Source organism: Ascaphus truei, chromosome 7 (genome assembly GCF_040206685.1).
Source record: "Ascaphus truei isolate aAscTru1 chromosome 7, aAscTru1.hap1, whole genome shotgun sequence".
NCBI classification, from domain to species: Eukaryota; Metazoa; Chordata; class Amphibia; order Anura; family Ascaphidae; genus Ascaphus; species Ascaphus truei.
The window spans coordinates 11,214,990-11,233,057 of NC_134489.1; the positions used below are offsets into that span (position 1 = coordinate 11,214,990).

Consider the following 18,068-nt stretch of genomic DNA (forward strand, 5'->3'; position numbering starts at 1 on the left):
ATTGATACCCTGACAACCAAGACCTATGCCAAACTAGGGGTACTTTACAGGAACAAATCCTCCCTAAGTGTCCTGTTAGAAAGCGTATTGCACAGCAGATGTTAATGCCAATTATTGACTATGGAGACATAGTATATGGCTCGGCACCTCAAACCCACCTTAGCAAACTTGACACCCTCTACAATTCAATTTGTCGTTTTGTTCTCCAATGCAACTATAACACACATCACTGCGAAATGCTAAAAGAACTAGATTGGTCATCACTCGAGTCTAGGCGCAAAGTTCACCTTTCCTGTCTTGCCTTCAAATACTTTCTGGGCAAGCTACCCATCTACCTGAACAAGCTACTCACCCCTACCACATGCAGCACCTATCACCTGAGATCAGACTCCAAAAGACTGTTCATGGTCCCAAGGCTCAACAAAGTATCCGGCCGTTCCTCCTTCTCTTACCGTGCACCCCAAAACTGGAACAACCTACCGGAGAGTCTCACAGCTGCCACCAGTTTAAGTTCTTTCAAATCTAAGGCTGTCACACATTTTAATCTGGTCTGTAACTGGTTCATACACCCATAATATTTACTATCTATACTGTGCATGCAATGTCTTGTATATAATGTTTAACCTGCTCATTTATGTAACTGTATTTGTAATCATGTATTATTTGTCTTAACTCTGGGCCCAGGGCATACTTGAAAACGAGACGTAACTCTCAATGTATTACTTCCTGGTAAAACATTTTATAAATAAATAAATAAATCTTTCTCGCCTGCTTCTAATACACAATTATGGACACGTATCTCTCTCGCCTGCTCCTAATACACAGACATCAGGGACACACACCTCTCACCTCCTCCTAATACACAGACATCAGAGACATATCTCTCACACCCTCCTAATACACATACATCAAGACACACATACCTCTCATCTCCTAATACAGAGACATCAGGGACACACACCTCTCACCTCCTCCTAATACACATACATCAAGAACACATACCTCTCACCTCCTAATATAGAGACATCACGGACACATATCTGTCACCTCTTATTAATACTAAAATAAGGACACATACTTCTCACCCCCTCCTAGTACACAGAAATCGGGGAAATATACCACTCTCTCCCTCAGAGATGTATATTAAGGATGTGTATGCCCACCTGGCTTATATAAGTCTTAGAAATGTAATGCCTTAACACCTAATAGACATATTAATAGACATGGTAATTTTAATTGTCTTTATTCTGTTTAGATGGTATGTCAATTGTTCATTGATGAAGATATATCTCTTAAAGAAAACGTAGAGGTAAAAATGTGTTCTCACGTCCTCTCACCTTATTTCAAACCTTCCACTGCCGGACTGACAACTTTTTTCTGTTATCTAAATGTACAAATGTTTTATTCCTGGACTCTCACATTCCCACTGTTATTCTGAGCATTGCACTTACAGGGGGTTTATGCCACAAAATATCATTGTTGCTAAAGTGGAGAAAAAAATGGCAGCAAATTTGTCAGCAAACAATCCCCAGCATCTTTTATTTCAATGGGATTTTATTTTCTTTGATAATTATATATATATGTTTTGGTCCAGTTTGACGTAACACTTTGATGCATAATAACCCCCAACATGCCACTGTGCGATAATAAAGAAAGACGTGTATGTTTGTTATCCCTGACATGGTGCTGACTTTTCTGGTTCTCTCTGCTGGTTTCAGCGAACAACTGTTACTCCGAACACTCGAGCTGCTGCTAGTCTAGCACAGCTAAAGGATTGTCCCGGAGCACCTTTCCCTCAGTGTTTTTATGTTTTAAACACTACTCTGGTCTCTGCCCTGCCCCCTTTATACCTAATGTTTCCACTAATGCTCAGTTCCCTCTAATGGACAACAAGACACTCACCCATTGCCCCGAAAAGTGACAACCTGGGACAAATGTGCTTTTTGGATGTGTTTATTTTTATGTCACTGCACTTCATCGCTCGTTGTACTACACTGCAGAATATGTCAGTGCCTTATATATATAATGAGAATGTTACCTCCTTTTTCCCTTCACTCCAGCTGCAGGTTGAACAGTTTGACAACCCAAAGGCCGTCGCTATGTACGTATCTAGAGAAATAGATAGCAGGTTCCCATCACCAGGGCTCGACAAATGCACTCGCCCGATCGATATAGGCCAGTGCATTTTGGCTGCTGTTGAGTACTTACCTGCGGCGGTGTCTCCCGGCCTTCTCCATCTTCCTGTGCAAATGTATTTTTTTCTCCTGCAGCTCTAGTCAAAATGGCCACGTGGGGTCAAATTACGTCGCCTTGCCATGACAACGGAACGCTACGTTGAGTTGTGATGTCACACGGCGTGGCCATTTTAACTGGAGCTGCAGGAGAAAAAGATAAATTTGCAGGGGAGAAGACAGAGAAGGCCGCACCACGCCGTCGGACCCAGCCGCATGTAAGTGTTGTGAGGGGGACAGGGGTGTTTTGGGGGGTGAGGGAGTGTTTTTGGGGGCGGGTGACTTGGGGGTGGGGGGGGGGGTGAGTGGGTTTTTGCTCAGTTTGTCAGGCCCTGCCCATCACTATGTACAAATTGGGGGTGGGGAGGAGGAAATCTCATGGAGGTAGACAACATGTGTGTGTCGCCAACACAATAGGTAAGAATACAAAGTGCAAAACGGGCAAACCCCCCAGAAATAGGTAAAGTAGCGCTCTACTCACAGCTGTCTTATAGACACAATTCTCCTTTATATCAGGATCAGTGGAGAGTTCAACGTTTCGGGTTCAGGTTTCTTCACCTGATGAAAGGTCCATGGTGGACCTGACACATTGTTCCCTCCACTGTCCCTGGAATAAATGAGAGCCCTACTCTACCTTTTTCTTGAGAGTTTTCTCCCTCTTTTCACTCAGTCGGTTCCCATCACCACAAACACTGCACCCATTCCAGCTCTTCTAAATAGCATATAGGTAATGGGATGTCACTTATTACTGCTTTATATTGCTGTATGTTCATTTTCAGAAGGGATAGGAGGCCAGGGCTGAAGTTAAAGTACTAACTTTAGGAGGATATAAGGGAAACAGATTCCTCATTGTATGTTATTAGTCGATAGCTTCCAATAAGCCTCTCTGGCACCGCCCAGAGCTGACCTGTGCCCTTTCTATCCAGCAGGAGAATGAAAAAGAGGCTGATTGACTTTAGCAAACACTGCAAGACCACCTTTTTCCTGGCATTAAATAGAGTGAGGTCAGCAGCAGCTTGGATTCGGCTAATCGCTAAAGAATTAAGAGACAAAATGCGAAACATCAAAAGAAAGTGAAAGAAATGAAATGAAAGACTTTACATTGAAAAAACAAAAAGAAGAAAAAAAGTAAAAAAATATAAAACCCTGTACATTGAAAAAAGAAAAAGAAAAAAAAAGTAAAAAAATATAAAACCCTGTACATTGAAAAAATAAAAAGAAAAAAAAAGTAAAAAAATATAAAACCCTGTACATTGAAAAAATAAAAAAAAAGTAAAAAAATATAAAACCCTATTACATTGAAAAAAAAAAAATTTTTTAAAAAAGTAAAAAAATATAAAACCCATTACATTGAAAAAATAAAAATAAAAAAAAAGTAAAAAAATATAAAACCCTATTACATTGAAAAAAAAAAAAAAAAAAAAAAGTAAAAAAATATAAAACCCTATTACATTGAAAAAATAAAAATAAAAAAAAAGTAAAAAAATATAAAAACCCATTACGTTGGAAAAAAAAATAAAAAAAAGTTAAAAATATTGAAAAAATATATGTAAGGGGACCGCCAAGGTTAGCTCTGAAGGAATAGCATGCTGCCATTGGAGAGTATGCCACTCATCGCTGGTCTATAGTGGCTCATCATACTATGAAAACTAGCGGGAATATTTCCCCTGTCCTATTCCACTGAACGGGCTGGATATAGAGAGAGATTAGATATATCGCGGGAATCCAGTCAAAAGAAATAATCTTCATTTCTATTCATTGGACATTCTTCTGTTCTACACATATTGGAAACCACCAATGTCCCACATCGCATACATTTACTGCTCCTGCTTCGAACCTTTTGGCCACCCAAGATTAAATTGGATCCTGTAACATTAAGGGTCTCCTCTCAGGTTACCCCGTGAGCTGCCCTGATATTTTGTAATTGACATCTCATCTTTATTGCTTGCTCCTGAGTCTTAACATCTATTACATGCATACCCTGTTTTACTATAGAAAAAAGGGTTGTATCGTGCGCAACTAAAAAACATCAATACATTCTGTGATATTAAATAGATAAACGAATACCCATTGTGATATTATTCACCACATAGTGTTTAACATACAAAAGCTTGTGTATATATTAGGAGCATATGCTGGCGTCTGCTGCTGTTGATATTAGGGTGGCTCAGCACCCCTATACTACCTAAAGACTTAGTCCCATTTATTTGGGCACTACTGAAGCTTTCTTCCCGGATATATGAATAACCAGCGCGATATGTGTACTTCCGCTATTCCGATCGCCATTGCTGGGCGTGTCAAAGGCGAGATCCCTGAGCCGCTGTGTATACGAACTATACCTGATAAGCACAGCTGTTAGGCAGTAAATTACTGATTGTGTACATGTCACGTTGACCCCTGTGACGTCATCTCCTGACGCCCGATCTACAGGCTGTTACGTCGATCGATACATACGCTGACAGGGAGATGTGAGGAGGGTCCGTGCCCCCTTATGTACATGGACATTGTTTCCCCATTGTAAGAGACTGTTACCACTACGGAGAGGAACTGAGTTCAAGGAGACTAACCGCCAAGGAGGCTGAACGGTGGTATTACACGAGAGGCCTCCTACTTACCTGAGGAGCATCCCATGGTTCCAGAAGCCGGGGACTGCTATACCGAGGACGGAGAGAGTGCAATTTATCCAGTTCTGTTCCAATGTGTGATGTCCCGTGTCTTGGAACACGGAATGCTCGTTTTTTAATTCTTTGATGTACGCTGAACTATTAACCTATAAATATATTTGTATTATTTTTACATACTTCACGATTGTGTTTTGCGCAGTTTTTTGTGTTATACCCCGTTTTACGTACACCTGTTTTACGTACATTTATTTTTAATTGCACTATACCCCTGTGTACGTATGCGTGCTTCGCGAGTACGGACACCAGGGGGCGGCGCGCGCACCTCAACATTACTTCAACCCCCTTCAATCTTGTCCCTAATGGAGCGGGAGTGCAGGGGGGAGGGGGAACAGGGACAGGTGGGAGGGGGAGGGCCGGGGGAACGGGGAGATCAGGCACCGCCATCAATCAGCGGCTATACAGTACTGTCCCGCGTGCGCACCTCTCACCTCCTTGCTTGCTCCCATTCGTTGCGCTGAGGCTGCCCCTACAGACCGCCGTAGTTGTGACTCACCAATTCACTTCAGCCAATAGGGAAACAGCAGTTCGCGCATGCGCCTTTCGGCCCCTCCTAAACCGGTTCCCTACCTGTACTGGAGCTCTGATCAAGCGGGGAAACTACATGTACAGCACACAGAGGCTGTGAGTTTCATCACTGTGTAAGCCAAGCTGGTCAAGGACCTGAGTACAGCATTGTAAAACACCAAAGTCACAAATCAAAGTCACAAAAATATATCAAAGTCAGTCAAATAAATGCACCTCACCTTTCTTCTGTTTTGGTAAGCACAATCAGGATTTACAACACCTGATAATTCCACCTGGGCTGCAAGCTGTAATCAGGTTTATTTCCCTGTGTAGTATATTTTATTCCACGTAATGGCAGATAAAAGAAACTCGTAAATCGATTACTTTAGATATTGAGAAAGTTGTGAATAAAAAACACAAGTCTGAGGATATATTTTGCAGAATGACAAATAAGTTTATTGCAGTGTACGGTGCACACGCAGAGGAGAGGTTCAAAATAAAACCCTCCCAACGACATGGTGGCATACAGGCCTTATTTATACACAAAATACTAAACCCACGCCCCCTATACGAGGTTGCGTGTCGTCTCTACGTAAACAAAATATGAATATGAACACATTGAGTTAAAGCATTATTATGGGATGCCTATGTAGCCCCGGCCCCCTCTGGCTACCAGAGACCCCCTCCTTTGCCTCAGCGCGGTCGCGGGTGCCGCCGGACCTGCCGGCTGTTTCCAAAGGTGGGGGCCAGAGCAGGGAGCGTTTTGAGTCTCGGGAGGCTTTGCGGCGCACCCGGCAAGCGGGGGCCGCCATGATGGTTTGCACGCGCGGGCACAGTAATCGTGCATGAGAAATGAAGTGCGGGAGTTGCGGCGGCCATTCCAAAGTCACGCATGCGCAGTGCAATTGCGCACGCAGCCCCAAAGTTACAGCAGCATCCACGGGACTACAACTCCCATGAGGCCTAGGGAGGAAAGCCCCAGGTGACCCAGAACAGCCAATAGGGCTCAAGGATTCTCGGCAGTTGCTTTTAGATACAGTTGGCAGTTAGCAGTTGGAGCAGGGAGCTAGTGAGTGAGGGTGCAGGGGAGCAGTAGCCCCTTGCACTAGGCCAGATAACCCCCAAAGGCCCCAGATAACGATTACCCTTGCCCCAGTTTGTTGGTTGCTTCAGGGACAGGCCTTAGAGAAGGAGATCTTCCCCATTAGCTATTTGGTTAAGTAAAGATACACACTGTGGCGCGCAGCCTGATTTCTGGGTCTGGGCTCGGGCTCAGACCCTTCTATATATACAGACTATCTTACCAGAGACTAATATATATATATAGACTATCTTCACGGAGGCCACGCTAAGCAGCGACTGCGGCCTGCCGGCTGCAGACGTATCCCCTTCAAGGTACAGACGTTGCTGAGCCGCGGTGATATTATCCACGCCGGAATTTATCCCACGCGTAGGAGGACATCACGTCGAATCCGGCGGATCCAAACCCAGTTGAATAGCGGCACCCGTGGCCTAGAGCCCCGGGCAGGTACCTTTAGTAGTGCACTAACACTTAAAGGGATAGCGCTATCTCCAACACATTGAGTGGGTGTGGACATAAAGGGACATCAGGGGATTGGTGCCCAGCACCCAAGTACTTTGGAGGAGGGAATATTTATGGTGATGTGTGCACCCAGTGCACTTCTATGTGTGTGACTATATGCATTATTCTGTGTGGTACAGGTACCGAAGTTATTAGTATTAACAATAGTAAACAGTTATTAGCATACACTGTGTGCGTGTTTTATTATTGTGGTTCCTGTAAGAGGACCATCCCACTAAGGTGGGAGCCCTTACAGGTGGAGGCGCTGTGTTCAACGAATGATCATTTAACCCCAGGCTCCCAGTGGTGGAGGTTCAGGCCTTCTGTGAGCCTATCAGGTAACGCACCACACCCGGTAACACAATTGTATTTCTCCACATGGTCCCCATCTGCGATAGGGGGGGCAAAAGGTGTTACACCTAAATGAAATGATTCAGCAATATTCCTTATACAAGTCGGTGACTTTTACTCTACATACAGAACTCATGGGCCCCTCCCTCGGAATGCAAGACACAGTGCCTATCAGTCTCGTATTTTCATAACATTGGCACATTGCTCTTGTTCTCAAGGTTTTTGGCTTAGCTGAACCGCTCAATATCAATTGGAACTTCAGCAGAAAAAAATGTTTTTAAACTAATGTCCATACCAACTTTCATTCAGACAATAGACAATATCAGGCACCTAAGATGGATGCTGACTCAAAATGGTTGCTTAGATCCCAGTGCTGTTATGTCAGACCTCCCCCTTACGTCATATTCTCACTTTGTCAATATGAAGCTTAAAATGATTAAACTGTATGATGAAAGTGTTTCTCAAGCTGAGATCGGCTGAAGGCTTCAATCGTACGACAATTAATCATGAAGAGTAAAGACAAAAATATTGCAGAAATTACGAGTGCTACGCCAATTAACACAACAATTAGAAAAAGGGATAGCGTTGTTGCAGGCATGGAGAGACTCTTAATAATTTGGATAGAAAATCAGACTGCACGCAATGTTCCTATAAACCAGGCAATTATTCAAAGTAAAGCCTTAAGCCTATTCAATGACCTGAAGGCTAAGAAAGGTGAGGCAGCGAAGGATGCAGAATTTGTTGCGAGCCACGGATGGTTTGATAGGTTCAAGAAGAGGTCTAACATACATAACATCTAAGTGCAAGGAGAGGCAGCGGCTGCAGATACCGAGGCGGCAGAAAGCTATCCACGCGACCGTGCCAGAATAATTGACGACGAAGGCTACCTAAAGGATAACATTTTTTATGTGAATGAGACTGGTCTGTTCAGGAAAAAGATGCCTGCAAGAACCTTCATCGCAAGAGAGGAGAAAACAATGCCTGGCTACAAGGCAGCTAAAGATAGAATAACCCTTCCGTTAGGTGGCAATGCTTCTGGTACCTTAAAGCTAAAGCCTATGCTAATTTATCGTTGGCAAAACCCTACAGCTTTAAAGAACTATGTTAAAAGTATGGAAAATAGCTGAAGCGCTCAAATGCAGGTATATCTCAAAATGATAATAAGCCAGACCACTGTACCAGGGTACTAACAATTGATATAGTACCTATTGTGTCATATAATGGGTACTATCCTCCTGAAGACAGTTGGTGTGTGGTGCAACCCACTCACCGTCAGTCTCATTGGCAGGTTCCCCTGAAAAATATACAAGTACTCACATCCTGGTAGGGCAGGCAGGCAGGCTGTGCAGCTACTCAATGCAATACAGGGAAAAGGGAGACCAAAAAGCGCACCAGCACAAACGGAGCAGGAAGAACCCAGGACAAAAAATTATTAAAAGGGCACTTTAATGTGACAAAAGACTCATCCAACGCGTTTCGAACGTCACAGCGTTCTTTTTCAAGGATAAAACACAATGTGATAACATCCATTATATACCCTCTTACCTGTGGGCCGTTTCGCGCCAAAAATCGGAACCTGATGACGTCATAACAGAGCGACTCAGTGCCGATCTAAGGGCAAAAGGAAGTACCAAAGGCAGTGTGGCCATCTTGGATGTGGGCAATCATAGGAACACAATAACAAAGCTTTATTGACCATTCCAGCAGAACAAAATACATTGCTGCTAACTGGACAAGCATATTTGAACGAAATAAAGCTATATTAAACTAAACTAATGCTTAATAAAGGGTACTATTATATCAAGAAAAAACATGAACAAGGTGGATTAAAAAACTAGCTGTGTTGCAACTAAGTTATATACAGAAAAAAAGTTAAAAATAAAAACCTCTAGACATGATTAAAAAAATGTGCAAGAAAAGTCAATTTAAAGACATATTACACATATATACTGAAAAACACAGATTGTGTACCTAAATCATAGGAACCAGGGAAATACAACCATTATAAAATATGAAGTATTATCCACAAGATACATCAAAGAACAATTTAAGCTTACATATTGGCATAATATTTGCATGATAAGGCATAGGTTCAAAGGTTATAATGATAAGAATATAATGTACAATATAATGACAATTGTCTTATTTAATCTGTATTACCAACTAATTACACCATAATACGTCTATCACAAAAATGTTTACAAAAAATGTGTTAGTTGCCAGTCAATGTTCAAGCCCATAGGGAAGCGCGTTTGGAGAGTGAAGATCCAATACGCCTCCCTACGGTCCAGAAGGTTGATATGATCACCTCCTCTAGATTTAGAAATAACTGATTCAATCCCCAAAAAGGAAAAATTTGTTATGACGTCATCAGGTTCCGATTTTTGGCGCGAAACGGCCCACAGGTAAGAGGGTATATAATGGATGTTATCACATTGTGTTTTATCCTTGAAAAAGAACGCTGTGACGTTCGAAACGCGTTGGATGGGTCTTTTGTCACATTAAAGTGCTCTTTTAATCATTTTTTGTCCTGGGTTCTTCCTGCTCCGTTTGTGCTGGTGCGCTTTTTGGTCTCCCTTTTCCCTATGTTAAAAGTAGACTTCCAGTGCATTGAAAGTCTAATAGAAAAGCATGGGTGACTGCAGCACTTTTCGAAGACTGGTTTGACACCTGCTTTGTACCCCAGATAAAAGCCTATTGCAAGGACAACAATATCCCTTTCAGAATTTTGCTCCTTGTAGACAATGCTCCTGGCCACCCTCGATCGTTAAATGAGCTGAACCCCAACATTCGAGTGGAATTCCTACCTCCGAACAGCACCTCACTACTGCAGCCCATGGATCAATGTGTCATAGCTACCTTCAAGCTGAACTACTTAAAAGGAACATTCAGTAAGTGTATTGCTGCAATAGACAGTGAAGAGGGAACAGGGCAAGAAGTCCTAAAGAAATTCTGGAAAAGCTACAATATCTTGGATTGCATCAAAACCGTAAGAGATGCTTGGAAAGACATAAAGGTAACAACAATGAAAGGGGCCTGGAAAAAATTATGCCGCACTTAGTTGATGATTTTGAAGGCTTTGAAGATTCTGATTCTGAAGATACGGTTACAGAAAATATTGTAGAGATGGCAGGGCAGTTAGAGCTGGAAGTGGAGGCAGAATATGTTGCTGAACTTCTGGCGTCCCATTCTGAGCCCCTCAGCAATGAAGATCTTCTGGAACTTGAAGAGGAGAGAGAAGAAGATGATGTGCAGGATGTGGTTGAGACCATCGAACAGACTGAAGGCCTAACTTCAAAAATTCTATTCTAAGCTTTCCGTCATCTTGATAGCGCCATGGCTCTTTTTGAAAAGCATGACAGGGACTTTGAAAGAAGTTCCAAAGTCAATGCAATCATTTCAGGGGGCTATGCCTGTTACAAAGAAATCTACAGAGAAAAGAAAAGCTACACTTCAAACCTCCTTAGACTCCGACTTTCCTAAAAGGTCAGTGTAACAGGGGAGTTATCCCTGTTCAGGTAATGTGCCTCTAATCCAGCAGTGTGGTGGTTAACTGCTGGTAGTCAATTAACAAACACCACCTGCCTGATTAGAAGGCTTAGAAAAGTCTGTCTTTTGAGACAGGAAGTGAGACTCCTTAGCTCACACCTGAGCTGAACTTTGGAGACAGAGCAGAGATTGTCTTTGACTCTCACACTTGTCTTGAGCCCTGCCAGAAGAAAACAGCAGAGCTGCTTTCAAGACACAGTGGAAACTTCTAAACCTGAATGCTGACACACCCTGAGGAAAAGGGAGCTGAACCATGGACAGAGAAGATTTTCCCTCCAAACCACAAGGAACAGATAAGACTTTCATTTATGAGACTTCTTATATCTGCTTAATTCATGCTATATGTTTGGGGCTGGGAGACATGCTTATCTAAGGGAGTTGTGAATTGCATAATATTTCACTAGAAATACTCCCAAGTGAATAGAAGCTTTGTTTACCCCTTGTTTGGATGGTTTCCTGATGTTAAGGAAACAGGCGCAATAAAAGGCTTATTTGATTTCACTATAATCAGTCTCCCTTGCATACCTCTGTGAGCGTCCGCCTACAGTCAGCAGCAGCCAGTCAATCCCCCAGACCATCAACATCCACTGAAAGTACACCTCGAGCATCGACATCAGCCCCAAGCCCTACTCCTACTATATTTGTACTTCAAGTAGTCCATCCAAATCGCCCGCAAGAAAGCGTCTAGCCCTTGATGACGAGAGAGAGAGAGTTGCTGCTGCCAAGGATCATATGGTTTGACTTTCTGTTGTTTGCTGTTCACTGGATTGGAACTCTTGCTGGTTCTGGACTCTAGCTACTTTGAGCTGTTGCTCTGTTTTGCTGTGCATCACATTATCTTTGATTGTGGGATTTGGCTGATTATTGGTTGGGGAAAGAGGGATACGGGAAGTACCTTATGTTCCTTCTGAACCAGAGGGAATGGGCCTGAAGAAGGGGTATCCACCTCGACACTTTGCCCCCCTAATTTACCCTCCCCCATTGTGTTTCCCCCCCCCCCCCACCCTGTCTATTGTCTCTCCCACTCCCTTTGCCTGTGTTTTTTCCCCATACCACGTATATCCTAGAGTTCTATTATCCGTTTGTGTGACATCTCTCCAAGCTATTGTTATCTTGTGTATGTACACTGGCGACACACTTTATTGAAGTGAGCCAGTTCCGCAAGCCGGGAGATTTCCCGGCTTGCAAGTGGCATCCCCTCGGTGTGCCGCGCGTCACCGATGCGCGGTCACGCGTCATCGGGTGCCTGCGCCCCCTGCACGCGCGTCCAGGGCTCCCCGAGGGAGCCCTGGTGTCCCGCGATGTGGGGGACGGCGGCAGGGGGTTCCGGGGGACCCGGCGGACCCGGAGAGGAGAGGGGGAAGCCGCGATCGGCGGGCCTCTCCTCCACTGCTTCGGCGCACGCCCGGCACCCTCCGGCGCGCGCCAGGTAACTGCTGCGGCCGAGAACGGGCAAATGCTCGAATAAACTCGGCCGCAGCAGTATTAAATTATTCTCATTTTTGGCTAATTTCCTGGTTGACAATTTTTCGTTAGAGTCAGTGAGTGCTGGAACATTGGTTGATATTTGGTTACTGCTATAGGGGGAATTAGGGTCCTCCTTGTTCCTGCTGCACCCGGCATTTAGTCATTTGTTTTTCCAATCTTGAGTGCTGTTTATCGCTTTTTGTTTTGTGTTACAGTTAAAATACTGTACAGTACAAGATATGCCCTCTCCTTCATCCTTCCTACATCATTGTTACATAATTTTCCATTCATCCATTTTGCATCTGCCAGCACTAGTAAGAAAAATCAGCAGACATTAAAGACTTTCTTTCAGTAAAGCCTACTGTATTTATTTTGGTTACAAATGCATTATTTACATCAGTTATGCACGTATATGACGATTGCAGTACAGTACATGCATTGTAAAGTGAAAAAAAAGGTAGTGCTTCACTTTAAGTACATTTTTGCTTTACATACATGCTCCGGTCCCATTGCGTACGTTAAAGCGGGGTATGTGTTGCAGGGTACATGCAACTACACACGCGGGTTTCTTGACAAGGCTTATTTATTTAGCCTTAAAAGATATACAGCACAAAAAAACAAAAATAGCTTTTCATCAGCAAACCAAAAGAAAGCTGGCTTTTTCTTCAGCAGACAAAACAAAACAGTTTCTCTTTAGCAGCCAGTGTAAAAATCAGGCAGCTACCCTTTCTATGCAGGAGACAGACAGTTCATAATTCATGTTCTTTGATAACAGACCTTGTTTCAGTAATCTCTTCAGTAGCTTACTCCTCTCTCCTCAACAGCCACCACCCATGTGTCTACAGCCTGGGGTTTTAACACACCTTGATTAGGCAGCTGGGATCCAACTAATTGTCCTGAGGTTCCCAGCTGAAGTTAACCTAGTCACTGCTGCACTGCAGACTAGACATAGGTTTTCCAGGCATACACTGGCGACACACTTTATTCGAGCTCGGCTAGTCCCACGAATTCGGGTATACCCGGGTGTATTGAGGTTTGTGACTGTTTTCTGCCCGAGTGCATTGAGGTATTTTTCAGGCAGGGATTGAAGCATTTTATTCCCGCTGGCTGCAATACTGCACAGTATATATATATATACTGCATTACAATTCATGAATTTATGCCATCTGGTAGACACGCGAAGCATTGCAGCCTATTAAATCCTAATCATTATCATTTAACAGATCAGCCGCCCGTCAGCCAGGCATGAACCCAGGCTGGGAAGGCAAACGCAACGGGGCTTGTCAGAGGTGAGGAGCGGCGCATTCCAGGTATCTGCCAGGTACATACCGGGTATTTGCTCGAATAAAGTGTGTCGGTGCAGTATAGCTGGTGGCTTTTATTTACCCTGTTACAGTATGCCTGTACACTGTTACTAAATAGCTCAGTTACCAGTCTTTACTAAAGAGGATTTGTTGGGATACTGGCTCACTTTGGATGCTTTTCACACTGCCCTGTTGGGTATACGCAGAGCCGTCTGTTACTGTAGACCCTGGTGCTAGTTCTGGGTTTTTAATTCCTGGGTTTATTCCCTGACCATCCAATGCCATTTCATCCTATTTTATGATCTGTACCTCATCAAATATGATGTATTTTTGATATGCTATACTATACAGTACATGATGGATGCCGGTTTTGCTGCGGATTTAGGGATTTTGCAGTATCTGCTATCATACACAAAGACCCCTTCAGGCAGGGCCGCCAACAGAAATCATGGGGCCCAGGACAAATGAAAGGAGCAGCCCCCCCCCCAACCCATAGCGCACCTACCACAAAAAAAAAATAGCACACAACTTTAACTTAACTGTTTTCTTCTTATTGTTAATACGGAAAAAAATTACAACGCAATCTGTTTATTTTAATATTTTCAACAAAAGACAAAGATACCCAATGCTACATCCTATGTGACAAAAGGCCTAGAGGGGGTTAAATATGGGCCAGTGGGGAGGGAGTGTTAGGGGATTAAATATGGACCGGGGGGGGGGTTTCAATATGGGCTTGGGAGCTACATACAGTATATACACATACTGTATATGCAGTGCTTGACAAATCACCCAAAAATCTACTCGCAGAACCAAAAAATCTACTCGCCACCTAGCCCCCGCCCCCTACTTTTAAAAAATTGAATTAATTCCTAATAAGAATTGTGTGAGTGACTGGCTGACAGGCTGGCTGACTGGCTGACAGGCTGACTGACTGGGTGGGTGACTGACTGACTGGGTGGGTGACTGACTGACTGGGTGGGTGACAGACTGATTGACTGGGTGGGTAGGTGGTTGACTGACTGGGTGGATGACTGGGTTTTTGGGTGACCTTAACTCGGTGGGTGGGAGACTGGGTGGCCCCAATACATTTTAAAAAGACCCCCACCACCCCAATATATATACAAAATACCCCCACCTCCCCAATACATATACAAAATACACCCACCACCCCAATACATATAAAATTCAGACTTACCTTGGGGATGGTGTCAGGAGGGAAGGCAGTGGATGCGTAGGGGGGGGGCAGTTGATGAGGAGGTGGAGCCAGTGGATGCGAAGGAGGGGGGCCAGTGGATTTGGTGGAGGGGGGCCAGTGAATGTGGAGGGGCCAGTGGATTTGGAGGAGGGGGGCCAGTGGATGTGGATGGGGCAGTGGATGCGGAGGGGGGGCCAGGTGATGTGGAGGGGGGGCAGTGGCACCCAGGACATTGGACCACCACACCCATCTCCCCCAAACATCACCCCGCTCAAACAGCTGCCAGCGGTAACCGGGGAGGGGCGGAGCACCAGGAGAGAACCGCACCTGCTGCACGACCACATTGGACACCTACCCGATCAAGGGAATCCCCAAGGAGAGCAGGAAGCCCCGCACGCCAACCGATGTACTTCTTCACTGCCCCACCCTGCTGGTCCCATCTCCATGTGCAGATATACAAAAAGTCTTAGCAAGGAAAGTCTTATCTGTCTCTTGTAGGGGAAGGCTTCTTTGTTCTCCAGGTTTAGAAGAACTTTCCCCTGTGTCTTGCAGGCAGCATACAGTCTCTTCTGGCAGGCTCAAGACGTCTGTTCCTATGGTCAGTCCCACAATTTGTGAGACTCAGGAAAAATCTCACTTCCTGTCTCAAAGGCAGGCTTTTCTAACAAACCTAATCAGCCAGGTGGTGTTGGTTAATTGACTACCAGCAGTTAACCACCACACTGTTGGATTAGAGGCACATTTCCTGAACAGGGTAAGTCCCCTGTTACACCGCCATGGAAGAAAAGCGAAGCAAGGCTGACAAACTGATTGGCAACCTGAGACAGAAATATAAGGAGGCTCTGCAAGAGGTTCCCGCTCTCAGCACACAGGTGGAACACTCACGCCAGGAGGGGCACGGTCTAAACACAGAGCTGTGTATGTTGAAGGGAGCCTATGAGAATGCCCTGAGTGATTTAGAGACTGTAAAGAGAGAGACAGCAAGTCTGGAAAAGGAAAATTCAGATTTGTCTGACCAGACCAGTGAAGGTAATGAGAAGCTTCACCTAGCAGGAGAAGTGAAGAAACAATTGGCCTAGGAAAATTTAGAAGTACAGGCAGCACTGCAGAATACAGAGAGAAGGCTGGAAAAAGAACGTATCTCCCTGGAGCAGCGTGCACAAGCAGAGCACATACTGCAGAGCCAGCTGCAAGAGCTGCATGTGCAGCTACAGGAGGCCAAGGAGAAGCAGTGGGTTCTACAGGAAGAAAGTATCCAGGCTGCTAACAAAGTAAAAGTTCTGCAGGAGCGTCTGAATACCCAGTGTCCCCCCGCAGAGCAGCACAAGGAGCTGATGGCCACATTGAGCATCATGAGAGCATCACTGGAGGCGGAGCTTAGAGGCCAGGTTACTCTGTATGAGAGGGTGCATGAGAAGGTCCAGAAACTGGAGCAAGAGTTGGAGAGGCAGAGAGACTGCTCCATCCCCAAAAGTCAGTAAGCCCAGGACAAAGAGGTGTGGAAATCACAAGCAGCGGCGACCCTGGCAATGATATCTGCAGAGCTCCAATATATGAAGGGTGCGCTAATGCAAACTCAGAGCAAGCACAGGGCAGAGGTGAAGGCCCTGAGAGGAGAACTGCAGGATCAAGCAGAATCTTACAAAAATTACATGGAACAGGCTCTGATGCCATTAGTGGCCAAAGGTAAAGGGATTACAAAAATAAAAGAGACACTTGGGTCACAGAAGGAGTCCATGGAAGAGATGGTGAATTGCAGGATGCACACAAGAAACAGAGTTATCTCGCTGATGAACTAAACCTGCTGCAAAGAGAGAAAAGCATTCTGACACTTCAGAAATACTATAGAGCGTTTATCCAAGGAAGGATGGAGAGAGAAAGGTATTTGCGCAAACTCTCTGCGACTGTCACCATACAGTCCGCAGACAGAGGGAGGAAAGCTCTTCTGGTTTCTGAGTAAAGCAGCACAGGTTATTCAGTCAGTTTGGAGAATGAGGTAGCAATGAACTGAGTGTCAATACTTGAAGGAATGCGTGATTCTAGTACAGTCAAATGTTAGGAAGTACCAACAAAAAAGACACTACCGGGACGTGGAACAAGCTGCTAGACTGGTTAAGTCCGGATATCAATCCTACATCACAACCAAGCAAGCTGTGCGTGGCTATAAGCGCACCCGCAATACATCTCAATACTATGTTCGGCTTTCCATACAATTCAGGAAAGAAGAACCGAATTACGACTGAGAAGCGTAATACCAACACTAGTCAACTACCAAACTGAGATGCTACGGGAGTTAATCGGTATGTATAAAAACTCCACTCAGCTTGAACCACCTGTGAATATGGCTACAGAACCCGATGCAGGTGGTCACCCTAAACTCAGGGAAGAAAGGATCGCCCGATGCAGGGTAAAACTCATGACCAAGAAAGACTGTGCTTTGGAAAAGTCCTCCTCGAGCGACTGAAAAGTGCTGAGCTCAAGCACCTTCTTGAGGAGATATTACTGACAGGGAGAAAGGGCTCCAATCTCAGTGAGACTGAGGGTTCTTTTCCTCCATCCACTATCATTTGAGCAGCAGAGATATCTCGAGTTAGAGTGGAAGGATGGGCTTTAGTCGTGGGAAGCCCGAGCTCCCCGCAAACAGGGGAAATATGTAACAGGGACTTATCCCTGTTTAAGAGAAACTGACTCTAGTGTTCTGAAAATCAAGCAGAGAGCTGGTGAATTGCAGCTAGTCAATTAACTAGCTCCACCTGGGTAATTCAAGTAGGATAAAACCCTCTTGCTGGGGACATGAGGAGAGGGTCTTGAACGAACAGAAGGACTTTGTACGGACAGCAAGACACAATGGTACCAGTCCTCTTTTCCTGGACGCAGTGGACCCAGTGTAACGCTCGGCCTGCCCACAAGCCAGACGAGACCCCGGGACTGAGGTGGCAAGGAGAAATACCACACACCTAACAGTAAACGGGGGCGCAGCCGGAGTGTGGTAGTAGCATAGCTGTTCCGGGGAGACAAAAATAGAAAGAGTTCAGTACTTGCCAACTCCAGCGTAGAATGGTAAAGTCCGTAAGCCAATGGTCAAGGAGTAGAGAGAGCAGCGAGGTAGAGTGTCCGTAAGCCTGGGACGTGGGGAGGAGAAAGCAGTATAGTAGGGGTCCGTTAGCCGAGTCCAAGGGATATAGAAGACTGCGAGGTAGA

The 18,068-nt window shown here is 44.8% G+C and overlaps 1 long non-coding RNA gene across 1 annotated transcript; it reads left to right on the plus strand.

The window, feature by feature from the left end:
• The first annotated feature begins 1,253 nt into the window (after window positions 1-1,253).
• On the plus strand, window positions 1,254-3,422 carry LOC142498482 (uncharacterized). Its single transcript, XR_012802432.1, has 3 exons — window positions 1,254-1,309; window positions 2,061-2,101; window positions 3,158-3,422. It is a non-coding gene; the product is annotated as an uncharacterized LOC142498482 (long non-coding RNA).
• The last annotated feature ends 14,646 nt before the right edge of the window (window positions 3,423-18,068 follow it).